Below are 12,906 nucleotides of genomic sequence, written 5' to 3'. Positions count from 1 at the left end.
TTATACCACCTGTTACAGACTCTCAGTAGACAATAGAAATGTATTTTGTAGTTCTTTGGCAGTAGATCATGGCTACATTTACATAGCATGAACTTTCCATAACTAGTTAACAAGCATTTCTTTTAGCAGTGGTGGGATTGTTAAAGGCTGTTACCCCTTGCCTTTATTCTCAGACTAAACTTGAATAGGTTTAGCTCCACCCTTCTTTGTCACTGGCAAAATGAGTTTCCAAGCCAAGATAACTCAATTTAGTTACATACACTCTCAGTAGTAAAGATACAAACTGGTTGTGAGATCATACAGTGGCTTAGATTAGAGAGCTCATCTGTGACAAAAGGAAAAAAAAAGACACAAAAAAATATTTCCCAAGCAAATTACCTTCATGATGTGTAAGAACTGAAGAGCTGAAACAAGGATGATGTGGAAGCTGGGCCAGGCTGGATGTCTTGTAACATAGCCATGTCCATCATGTTAATGAAGACTATTAAAGGTAAACCTTAACATTCTCTAGTGAAGAATAGAGTCATATTCATTTTTGTCACTCTCCTGAGCAGGCACTTCAGTAAGTGCTGCCTACCTCTTCTTTCAGGTAGCACATCAGAACATGGAATTTCTGTTAGCTAAGGTAAAGGCTTGTGGCACATAACAGTTGAAACTCAGTATGCAGAATTATGACACAGATTTCAGCCTGGACTGAAGTGGTCCCTACTGTCCCTAGCTTGACTAAGTTTTGGACAGGATTCACAAAGTGGGGACACTGGTGAAGGCGCAGTGGGAAGAAACCATTCATGTTTATATAGACAAACATGAATGACCTGGCTTTGGAGAGATTTTTGGTAACTAATATCCAACTGATATTTAATATTCAGGAGGTACAATTTCATCTTGTTATAATTTATTTGCTCTTGTAATTTTCTTTCTGGGATCTGTTTGGGCAGTATTTATGAAATATTTATGTTCATTCTTCAAATGGATTTAATTACCTCTCAGCAGATGAATGTGTTTGATGAAAGGAAGATCAACAAGAAATAGGAAATCTGGTGTTTCCAAACACTGAAATGAGACAGTCTTTTGTAAGATGAAAACTTGTAGACATCCAAAACTAAAAGGGGTACTAGCAGTTTGAATCACAGACTGTCTCCCCATTCAGAAAAAAACTGTGGAATGATTGGTACTCTCACAGCAAAGTAGCAATTCTAAAACCTCTCAATTCACCAGGAGAGGTTATCCTGTTCTTGAGAGAAAAACTTTCTAAAGGTACACTTCTCAGAAGCTATATATATATATAAAACCATTTCAGATGGCTCTTGACAATAGAAGGTAGGATATGTGTTGTGCTACTTAATTCATAAGAATGCCTTGTGGTTTTATTTGTTCTTCTCTGTTGACTTAAAAGAACAGCTATGTGTTCCTGTATCCAGCATTGCCATTCTCTAAATAATGATTATTGTCCTTTTTCTTTCTTTCTCTTTTTTTTTTTTTTTCTTTTTTTTTCCTTCATTCTGAATAAGTTTCATTTTTTAAATACAGTTAAGTTAAATGTATAGTTTTAGGTCCCATTTGATGTGACTGCTTTGTCAATGATACTGTGATAGGCAAGAGATGAGATGCTTTGATATTAAATAAACATTCTGCCAGGGTGTGAGAGGCTTCCTCCCCTTTGATGTTCTTTTATGAATTGGTATTATCATCCAGCATGGCTCAGTAGGCTCACCACTGAGGACCACTGCCTTTCCCTACTACTGCCCTAGTGAGGTGCACCTTTAAAAAATAAAAAATAAATAAAGCCTTAGTGATTGCTGTGATTTCAGTGAAATCCAATCCAGAGAAATTTGACAAGTTGTTTTTAAGAACATTGTACACACTGGAGGTTTCTTGGAGATGTAGATATATACAATTTTTAAACAGACTTACAATTTGGGGATAATTTCTTCTGAATTAACTCAGACTTGGTAAAAACAAGGAAATGAAGATACACTTTGGTTTGTGATATCTGAGTCAGTGCACAGAGCAATTTTACATATCGGTAGTATTTCAACAATATGACACAAAAAAAAAAGACAATAAAAATTAGTAATAGAAGGAATAATTTCCTTTAGAAGACTGAGTGAATGAAAGGAAAGCAGAATCACAACTCGATTAATCAGTGGAATTGTTTATCTATATACAAGGGGAATTGTTTATTTATTTGAAGCTGCAGACAAGTTTAGCTTGATAATTTCTGTATTTTCTCGCTTTTATTGAAAGGGAAGAAAGTGTGAAGTGAAACTCTTAATATATTTTTCCTAGGCTCAGAAATGTCAATTATTGTTGAAAAATTTAGGTCTTCTATGCAGCTTATGCGGGACAATGGAAAAGGATCTGAAGGATAAGAGGATTCTGAACTACACAGGTGTCTAGGAGAGATCTGTGTGCTCCTTATGCCTGTTCCTAGAGCACCATGTGGCATTTTGCTGTCTTTTTCAATTTACATTCTTCCCTTTACAACAATATCTCAACAATATAATAAAGGTCTCAACTTTGCCCTCCTTGAAATTTTTGTTTTTCTATTTGATCTAGTGTGTAGGTAGGGATTTCTTACAAATCACACTACAGAGTAAAATCTGAGCACTCAGTCTTCTGCCTAAGAATTAAGGGCTTTATCTCAGAGAAACCATACAGTATTTTAAGAACATTATTAGAAGGCTTCAGGCTTATTTTTAACATAAGTTTTCTGTGTCATTAAATTTGGCATATTACAAACTACTATCTCTCATTTATCTTAGCAGACAGTGTTTAAATCAGATAACTGAAAATCTAGTGAATAAATCCAGAAGCATGTGGGTTCTTATGGTTTTCTCAAAATCATTTGCTAAATGCTATCAGGTCAGCAAATCAAAATTGCAATTCTATGAGTCATACTGAACAGGACACAGGAAGAAAAAGGTGCATCAAATACAACAAATGTATTACCCATATTCAGCATGAATACTTCTAAAAAAGGGAAATGAGGCTTTTTACAGCAGAATTTTCAAGCTCAGGTGTGTTGAGAACAAGAGCTACTGCCTGAGCCCTGGCTGCCTGTGGTGTCCTGTCCTGCAGGACTGGGCTTGGTGGAATGAGCAACATCTTTAGCTCCTGAAAAATGAATTAGTTTTGCTTAATTCAGATGGACTAACTTTTCAGCTAAACTAAATCACACCAAGACTAGTGACTTAATCAGAGCCCTTTTCATGTCCATATCATGTAGTAAAACTTCTTAGCTTTTCCTCTTCTTTAAGCTACTAATAAATAACTTGCTTTGGAGATAGCTCTGTATTAATAATTCAGCTTTACTTTATGCTTACCCCTGATAAAAAGCAGAGGTGATAAAAAGCATGAGATGTATTTTGTTACCAAAGACATAATAGGTAATTAAAGAGTGTGTGGAAAGCAGATATTTCCAGTATTCCTTGCCCCCCTCGGTTCATTTAATATGCAGACTAATTGAGAGCATCTTCTGATATCAGCTCCAGGGAAATATATCTCATTTTTTAAAAAATAGGTTGGTAGGAAACCTGACACTTTCTTGGACACCTGATTGCTTTGCTTGCAAATCCAGAATATTAATCTGGAAATGAGAAATAGAAAAGTGTCAAAGGGAGTAGAAGACCTTATTGTGCTAAATTAATTCACTGCTTTTATTTATTTATTTATTTATTTATTTATTTATTTATTTATTTATTTATTTATTTATTTATTTATTTATTTGTCCCCAAGAACAATTAAAATTCTCAGGCTTTTCAACCACAGATTAATTTCTTGTGTAATCCAGAGCAGATAGGGGAAGCAGTTTGTTGGAGGGGGATGGTTTCTTACTGGTGAGAAAGATCCTGCCAGATTTGGCTCTGATGGCAGCTTCACATGTGATGGAGCAGGCACTTCTACTGTATCTGAGTTGAAAAAGTCATTGGAAAGCAGCTCATGCTTCTCTTCCTGTTTTTGTTCACTTCTTCCAGCTGCACCAATGAGAAAACCTGTAATAACATGAATGACTCATTTCTTGTGTTGCTTAATATTTGTTTTGAAATTCTGACCCACATTTGAGCACACGACTTCTCCTTCTTCTATGAAGACTCGGTTTTAAAATCGATTGTGGGATTGTTGAACACTAAATTTAAGGAGTTACAACAGATGCCAGCTGTGATCAAGCAGAGACACGCTTCTGTGTGTTTGAGAGCAGAGTTAATCTCTGGAATGGCTCAAGGATTTTTTGTGTATAGTGCAGTGATTCTCTGTCTGCAGTCTCAAAAATAGTTTTGTGGTCCTGGGGCATACATAGGGGCAGCATCTATGCATGTAGACAGGCAGGGAACTTGTTTTTGTACCCTGCCACCGAGTGTCAGCCAGGGAGACCATACAAGGTGGAGAGAGGGGAACTGGAGGAAGAAAAACTTCAGCGGTCCTATCAAGCAGGATTTTTTCCAGGGCACATATTCCAGCTCAGGGTTTTAGAAAGGAGCTTTGAAAAAAATCCCATTTGCCAGCACACATGAATGTCACAGGGTGAAACAGATTGTTTTTGCCTTTTTTTTTTTTTTTTTTTTTTTTTTTTTTAAAGCCACACTTCTCCTTGCTATTGTAGAAGAAAAGAACATTGCTCATTACTCTACGTAGGTGCTGGTTTTGTTTTTTTGTTTATTTGTTTTTTTCCGTTTTCTGACAGTCAGTGAAAGCATAAAGGCATTGAGAATTATTAAATGAACAAACAAAAGCAAAAAACAAAATCCATATTCTTAAATCCAAGTTGCAGTGTGTGACTTTTATATTGGGAATCTTACTTAATCTCTACAGAGATCCCAAGGGTCCAAACTGCCCATGCTCCACCTTTCAGCAGGTCTCTCTCACTGTAACTTGAGTTATCCTTCCTCAGTGGCAAACCTTCAGCTGGCCTGTGTGTGGCATGCATGGCATGGTGAGGGGCAGGGCTCAGCAGAGGCAGGCCATGGCTGAGATATCTGAGAAAGCAAGGCTTTTCCTCAGGGAACTATCAAATCATGAGTGCAATGGACTAGGCAGAGATGTCTGTTCTCTGTCTCTTCTAAAATGAATGTTGGGAGGAATCAGCAAGCAGAGCCACTGGTTCATCAGGCTGATAGGGGTCAGGGTGTGAAAGGGCACCTAAGTCGTGCATGGCTTGATGGATAAATTAATGAAAAAGAATTCTCCTGGGGACTGGCTAATGCACAGTGGCTGTACCAGGTTTGGGAGGTCTCTGAACTGGGAAAAGGGAGAGGTTGCAAGGAGGGCACTAGAAGGAAGTCAGAGATGTCTGTCTTCCACAGCTGGAAGTGTTTGTGTGGCCATAGAGTTTATAGCTACAGGCAGGAGAGACCTGCAGTCCAGACCAGGGGAGCTGATCTTATTTATATTTACGCAAAAGTACAAAAATTATTCTGAAATAGCAAACCAACAGAAGAGTGGAGTATTACTTTTAATAATGTCCTAGGAATATTTTTGAAAACATGGATGGTATTGACATTGAACAGTGGGGGGTGTCCATTTCAAATGGATGACTTCCCCCATTGTCATGGGGAAACATTTTAACTCAGAATTCTTGTGTGGGGGCTCTTAGCATAAGTAATACATTATTTTTTAAGACTTCTGTGAGGTAGAAGGAAATTATGAAATGTAGGTAGAATGGTTTCCAGAGGTGACCTCGGTCTTGCAAGAAGCCTTCCCTACACATGTTTTAGTACTTACAACTCACATTGGAGTGTGATACTAATCATTAGTGCAATGTTTTCATGAGAGCCCACTTATTCAGTGTGGCTCCATGTTTGGGTTGTCAGATGAGGATGTCATTGGAAACTTCCTCTAATTAAGTCCCACTAGCATCAGTGGGTGTTAAGAGCTGCTCTGCATAAACATGTGAGTCTCACTGGCTGTTCTGCATTTTAATGGATATTTTCATTTAGCTCTCTGTTCTGTCCCGAAAGCAAACCAAGATGTCTACAAGACTTTATTTGCCCTCACACATTCCTCTGCTGGAAACTGTCCATAGAATGTCCCATAGCTTTAGCTCACCAAAAATTGATTTAGGTGAGGTCTCTGTCAGGGCATGGACGATCCAGCACAGTGTTTTCTTGGCTCACGAGGCAATGAGTAACTTAGCTACACTTGGCACCCTCTACAAGAGTGGCACAGCTCTCACATGACAGATCAGTGTGGTTAAAAACAGGAAGGTCAGCTTCCATTTTTAAACGATGGGGTGCTAGATAAACACTAGGATGTGTGAGCTTGTCATATCTAGCAGTGATGAGTGAAGTTAAATGATGTACCTGGCATAAGGTCATGATCTGGCAATTAATCTGAAACACATTTTACTATGGTTGTTCTCTTTACATTGACTGTAATAAACCAGCACATACAAGGAAAGACATGATACAAAATGCATACATTTTTTGTTGTGACAGAACTAAACCTAAGTGCTGGATTTTTTTCTGTCTTAATTATGGCAAACCAGAAAAAGAGCACAAACCATATTCCTGGTTGTGCTTCCTGCCAACTAGGAAGACAGCAGCTTCTTGAGCATGTATTCTATATAAGCACCTGAAGGTTGATCACTGGCAATCTTGCACTACCTGTGTGCCCTGTACTGATTTGATTGACCTGCTGACAGTAATGATTTAATTACTCTGACAGGCACTGAATCCAAGTTGCAAATGGTGTGTGTATATGAATAAATTATTTTTTAATGGTCAATGTCAAATCAAGGAGTAGAGAAACTATAATCAATAGTTGTACATGCCAATAAGGTTTATGCTGATGGAGGGCCATCTCTGTTCCCTACTGTACAGAAAGAATACAAAAAGATAAAGCAATGAGGTTAGCTCATTAATACAGATACTGAAATTTGAGTTATATATATACACAAAGTATTTAACCATTATCATAAAAATAACAGAATTTTGTATTATTGTTTTCTCATCTGCATTATATAATTACATCAATGAAATTTTGACTTTAAAAATTAACCCCAAAAAGGTAGCATATTAGTACAAAAAATAGAATAAGAAAATCTATTCTAGTTTAATCTCATCAAAAGTCACTTTTTGGTTGAAAATATGTGATGTGTGTAGTATTTTTTAAAACTAAATTGTAAGATAAGAAAAATGAGTGAAAATTAGCAGGGGTAGATCTCTTATAAGAGACTAAGCTGTAAATCAATAAAGATAGAAATATGTATTATGTTTATCATAAAGTCTAACTGAGTAAGATGTTAAAATAAGGAAAAAATAGTTGCCACAAAAGATCTGAGATTTTTTCACTGCTGAATTACATAACTTGTACAGATTCAAAACTATATTTCAATGATGTCCAAAACTAGAATAATGACATGGTGAACTGCAGTAGTTCCCTGTTATCTGTGTTATCTATTCCACAAACCTCCAGTGTCTGATTTGAACACTCTTTGCAGCAAATGGTTGGGCTGCTCTCTAGTCACTGACCTTGACATGGTCTATTCTTGATGGGGATTTTGCCTCTGGCTTTGCTGAGATGTAAACATCTCATGCTTATGCCATTTGGTAAGAAGAATCATGATTAATCACTTAAACATCTAATTTTTTTTTCATGGATGAGTCTGCTGTAGTGCCTCACATGAGCATGTGCTTTGATGTTTGCCTGAGCTAGGGTCACCACGAGTCATCTGGACAACCTGTGCAGGAGGCTGTGGCTCTGGTCAACAGTGGCCAGACTCTTCTTAGTCCTTGAGAAGCTTGATACACTTTCATCTTATGTTCAGAGAATCTCAGAAAAAAAATTACATTACTGTATGCTTCAGTTCATTTCTCGAAAAACGCTATGAAATAATAATGGAAGATGCAGAAATGGAAATAAAAGATGAAACAGAAGAATTGCAATGTTTTCTTACTCACCTGCACCAGTACAACCAGACTGGAAATTTTCTGGATGAGGAATGCTGACTACAATTTGAATCTAGCTTGCACAGATGTAGTGTCCTGTCACAATATCTCAAGGCATTGATTTGCACTGTTTACTACTTTAGACTACATAAGATTGACAGCAGGGTAAATGGAAATAGGTTTTCTAAATCTAGTATCTATCCCAGCTAAAACCAACACATCCTCTCTATCCTTACTCCATATGCTTTGCTTCATGCATAGATCCCACATAACTCCTGTAATGACCACCCCACTTCCTATTTTTTTATATAATAAACACACACATTTCTCTCTTTGCCTATGGACCACCCCTGAAGAACGTGCACAAAATGTCCACCAAATGTCTATTAAGTTAAATTAGTCTATGACTTTGGGCTCTGTTATGGGGGCCCCTCAGGACAGAAGAGGTGCTGTGTTGCATGGATTTACTAAGCATCAACACCACATCAGGCTGGGTCACTGCTGCACTGCAATTGTTTCTTGTAAGGCTTCTCCTCCTCTGGTTTAGGTAGTTTCTCTCATCATAAGTTCTGAAACATGCAACTCAAATCATGGCTTACAATAATTTAAAACTATATCCATTACAATCTCCACCCTGGTCCTTTTAGACCAGGTTTTCTGGTTTAACCCTGCAACAAAACCCTCCTCTTGTTCTCAGCTTGTCTAACAATGAGGAGTTCTTCCAGAGCCCACCAGTAGCATAGTCCACATCCTAGTCCTTCATGGCTGCAGGTGGATCTCTGCTCCATCATGGTCTCATTCACATCACAGTCCCTTCAGCTCTTCACACTGGGGCTCCATCCTGCCCAGTATCCCAGCACAGAAAGCAGCAGCACCACACTGGCCACTGGCCACTGTCCATGCAGGGGCTTCACTGTAGTTGTAACCAAAGTGTTCCCAGGCAGACTACGGGACCGTGATGCATACTACAGCAGCAGCAAAAGAAAAAAAAGTGCCTACTGGCAAGCAGTAGACTCTAATATTCAGTCAGGAAATAGGGGCCCATGGCAAGCACAAGAGCCTGCTCATTTTCAGCTGAACACCACTAGAAATGTAAATTCAATTCAGTACATCCCAACCAAATCTTCCATTGTCTGAAACCCCTCAAGCCCCACATGGGGAATCAAAAAGGATTGTGGTGGGTTGATCTTGGCTGAATGCCATGTGACAACAAAGCTGCTCTGTTGTTCCCCTTCCCAGCTAGACAGGCTAGAGAAAATAAGAAAATGAGTTGTAGGCTAAGGCAGTTTACTGAAGCAAAGTGAAAGTTTATAAATGCACAAAAAAGAGGAAAAAGAAAAAAGGTTTGCTCTCTACTTCCCATCAGCAAGCAATGTTCATCCACTTCTCGGGAAGCAAGGTTTCAGCATGGGTAGCAGTTGCTCCAGAATGTAAATATTGAAAATAATGGATGTCTGCCTTCCTTCCTTCCTTCCCCTTTCCTTTGCTCTTATATCTGAACTGATGTCATTTGGTGTGGAAGAACATCCTTTGGTTAGTTTGGATCACACATTGTGTTTCTTCCAAGAGTCTTGCTCACTCCAGCCCCTTGATGAGGAAGAATGTTGCTGATGGAGTGGTTTTACTGTGCCAGCCCTGCTCACTGCTCATCTTCCAACCTATGCAGAGAGCAACACTGAGAGGGCTGCTGTGGGAAAGGAACTCTCACTCACCCCAGTCCCATACAAATGATTTGCCCTTAGACATATGATGCTGACTGTCAATTATTATCTCCTTTAACATGCAGGAGAATCTGCTTTATGGTCTCGCTGGACACAGAGGTGGGACTGGGAAGTCTGTGGTTGTTGGGTTTTCCTTTTTTTTGTTTTTAAAAAGAGACCTTATATTCCTTTTCAGTGAGTGGGATTTTCACCAGACTATGCCCTGACTAGCCATTCAAACCTGGCTAATAGTGGCTTAGACATCTCATCTGCCAGTTTCCTTGGGATCTGTCGATGCATGTCATTGGGTACCACAGACTTGTGCACTTTCAGCTTCCTCAGATGGTCTTGAGCTTGATCTTCTACAGCTCTTTGTTCTCCCAGCCCCTGCCTTTTCCTTCTGCAACTCAGGTGGTGTGGTAAGAGTACTTGCCAGTAAAGATCGAGGCAGAACTTTGTTGAGTGCCCCAGTCTTCTTCACATCTCAGGTAATCAGGTCTCCAATTTCCTTTATGAGTAGGTCCCTCATCTTCCCTGCTCTTCCTTCTACCACCAGCATACCTGTGGGAATTTTTCTTGTTGTTCTTGATGTCCCTGTCAAAATTTAATTCTATCATGGCTGTAGGTTTCCTAACCCATATTTTCTCTATGAGAAAATTTTCTATCCTCTGTAGGTTTCCTTTTTGTCTTGCTTCTTGTCCTCTTCACTGATGCAAGGATCTTAATCTGCATCAGTTCATGGTCACTTCTGCCTAGGCTGCCCTTGAGCTTCACCTTCCTTGTCAGCCTCTCCTTGGTGAGAACAAAGTTCAGCACAGCACCTCTGCTTATTGTTCCTTCTCTCACTTGGAGAAGGCAGTTGTCATCAGTTAATGCTGGGAGCTTCCTGGATTGCCTGTGCCCTGCTGCCACTCAACAGATGTCAGGGTATTTGGAGTCCCCCATGAGGACCAGGGCTTCTGAATATGAGGTTGCTCCTCCTGTTTATAGAGGGTCTCATCCACTTGGTTTTGCTGATCAGGCAGTCTGTAGCAGACTCACACTATAGTGTCACCTGCCTTAATTAGGTCATTGACTTGAAGGGAGCCACCCCCTCCTCATCTGCTCTGTCTGTCCTTCCTACACAGTGTGTGTCCTTCCATTCCAACACTGGAATCATAGGAGTCATCTCACTACATCTCTGTGATTCCAGTAAGATCATAGTCCTGCAGGCATGTGCATGTCTCTAATTCCCTTTTGTTTATTCTCCGTGTTGTGTGCATTTGCATGGAGGTGTTTAGATACAACTCCCTATGAAGCTGACTTACTAACTGCAGTGGCTGGAATTCTTTTGGGCTGTCTCAGCTCTCCTGCTGACTTGTCATCCCTCTCTAGATTATGAGCATCTGTTGCTGGTACTGGCATGAGGCTGGTAGGAATGGGATGGATTGAGGCTCCCCTCTTCTGGAAACTTAATTTAAAGCAACACCACTCCTCTCCACACCACTGCTTTGTTTTTCTGTCTTAAATTGATAACTTGTGTTTAAATGAAGGCAATGAAACATATTCTTTACAATTAGAACAAGACAAAAACTTAAAGAGGATTTAAGCCTTCAGCAGGACCTCATTATCAAAATAAAAAATGAAAAAGATAAGACATTATATGTTATGTAAAAATGTTGGAAGAAACACTATACTGGAATAAAAAACTTCATCCCCTCCAAAATTTTTTAATTGATCCGCTACATGAAGTACAAAATTCAAGAAATACTTTAATTTTATGAGGATTTTAATGTCAGTTTCTTCATTAAAGGTATCAGAGCTCATTGGAAAAATTTAGTGAAGTCTGGGAATTCTCCAGGGCTACTTCTTTACCTTTGGCTAGCTATGTGGCCAGGCACTGTAGGCTGCATCTGAATCTGCATTGCTTCTGCCCATTTAACTTCTTCAGTACAGCCCAACCAGTCCTGCTCCACAGGAGAAAAATAATGGTCAGCTGAAATTTTGAACTCATTGAGTTTTGTAAAAGTACACTTACTCCTTAAGGAAGCTCTTTGAAATATTGAATCCTGCCAGAAGACAAGAAGGGTCTGTGCATTCACAGTGCAGATATCCTCCTCTTGTCATTTTTCTGAAACATTTTTCTCTGTTAAGTCCTTTCTGATTCTGGTTCACATGAACATTTTTACTAACTGATTTCAATAGTTTGTCCAGATGAAGTGAAAAAAACTTCCATGGTTCAGTGTAGAGGCCACAGGTTCCATGTGCACCTTGGGGATAGTGGAGACTTCCAGGAACACTTGTGCTGACTGCTAGGGAGATGTCTGTTTCCTGCATTTGCATTTCCAACATTGCTAAGAGATTCAGATCTTGCTTTCAGGATGCTAAGCAGCTCATAGCATCGCATAGGCAAATAAAACAGCAGGTGTTACATCCCTTGTAAACCCCAAGGAGAAAGTTACAGATACTGGAGTGCCATCTACTGGCTCTTTTCCTCTGTAATAGTCAGGTAAGAGTGCCAGCTTTGTGTATGTGCCTTACTTTATCCAGGACTGTGAGGTAAGTTGCATTCCAAGGAGGATCCCTCGCTTTTACCATTGCATCCAGACCCCCAGAGACATTCCCTCAGCTTCTAGACTTTCAAAGTCCTCATGCTGGTATTCAGACCAACACTATACAAATTTCAGCATCCTAGTTCTTCCCTTGTAGTGGTTCGTTCCATTCCTTAAAATTTCTGCTGCCTTTGAAGGTATCTTGGGAGAGAAGCTCAAGTGCCTCCACTGAAACATTTGAACACTGTACACATAAGTAACAGCAAAACAGTTAATCATGGAATCACAGAAGCGTGGAATATCTTAGATCAGAAGATAGCCATGAGCATCACTGAGTGCATCTCCCTTCTTCTCTCAGGATTAACCATATAGCTAGAGCTTTATCCATAATCTGCTTGATCTCTGATAGGCTTGGTGCTGTGAACCACTTCCCAGGACATCATATTTCAGTGACTGACAATGCTTTCAGTGAATAATCTTTTCCTAAAGACCAATCTGAACTTCTTCTTAAGCAGTTTCATTCCACTTAAGCAGCTCTGGTTCCCAAAGAGAGTCTCACTCAGAGGGGAAATATCATTCCCTCCACTGTTTCACTTCAATGCCCCCCCCACCCCCTGCCAGCCTTTTTTCTCCAAGATGCACAAGCCAATGCTCCCTTTAAGTCTTTCCCTTGAGGAATTTCACCCTCAGCTTGGTCACCCTCCTCTGAATATACTGCAGAGTTTGATGTTCATGTATTGAGGTGCTCAGACACAAGACGCAAGATTCAAGTTGAGGCCACCCCAGTGC

The sequence above is a fragment of the Erithacus rubecula genome (genome assembly GCF_903797595.1).
Source record: "Erithacus rubecula genome assembly, contig: SUPER_Z_unloc_4, whole genome shotgun sequence".
In the NCBI taxonomy this organism is placed as follows: Eukaryota; Metazoa; Chordata; class Aves; order Passeriformes; family Muscicapidae; genus Erithacus; species Erithacus rubecula.
The sequence above is the reverse complement of the archived record's forward strand: the minus strand, read 5'-3'. Positions refer to the sequence as shown.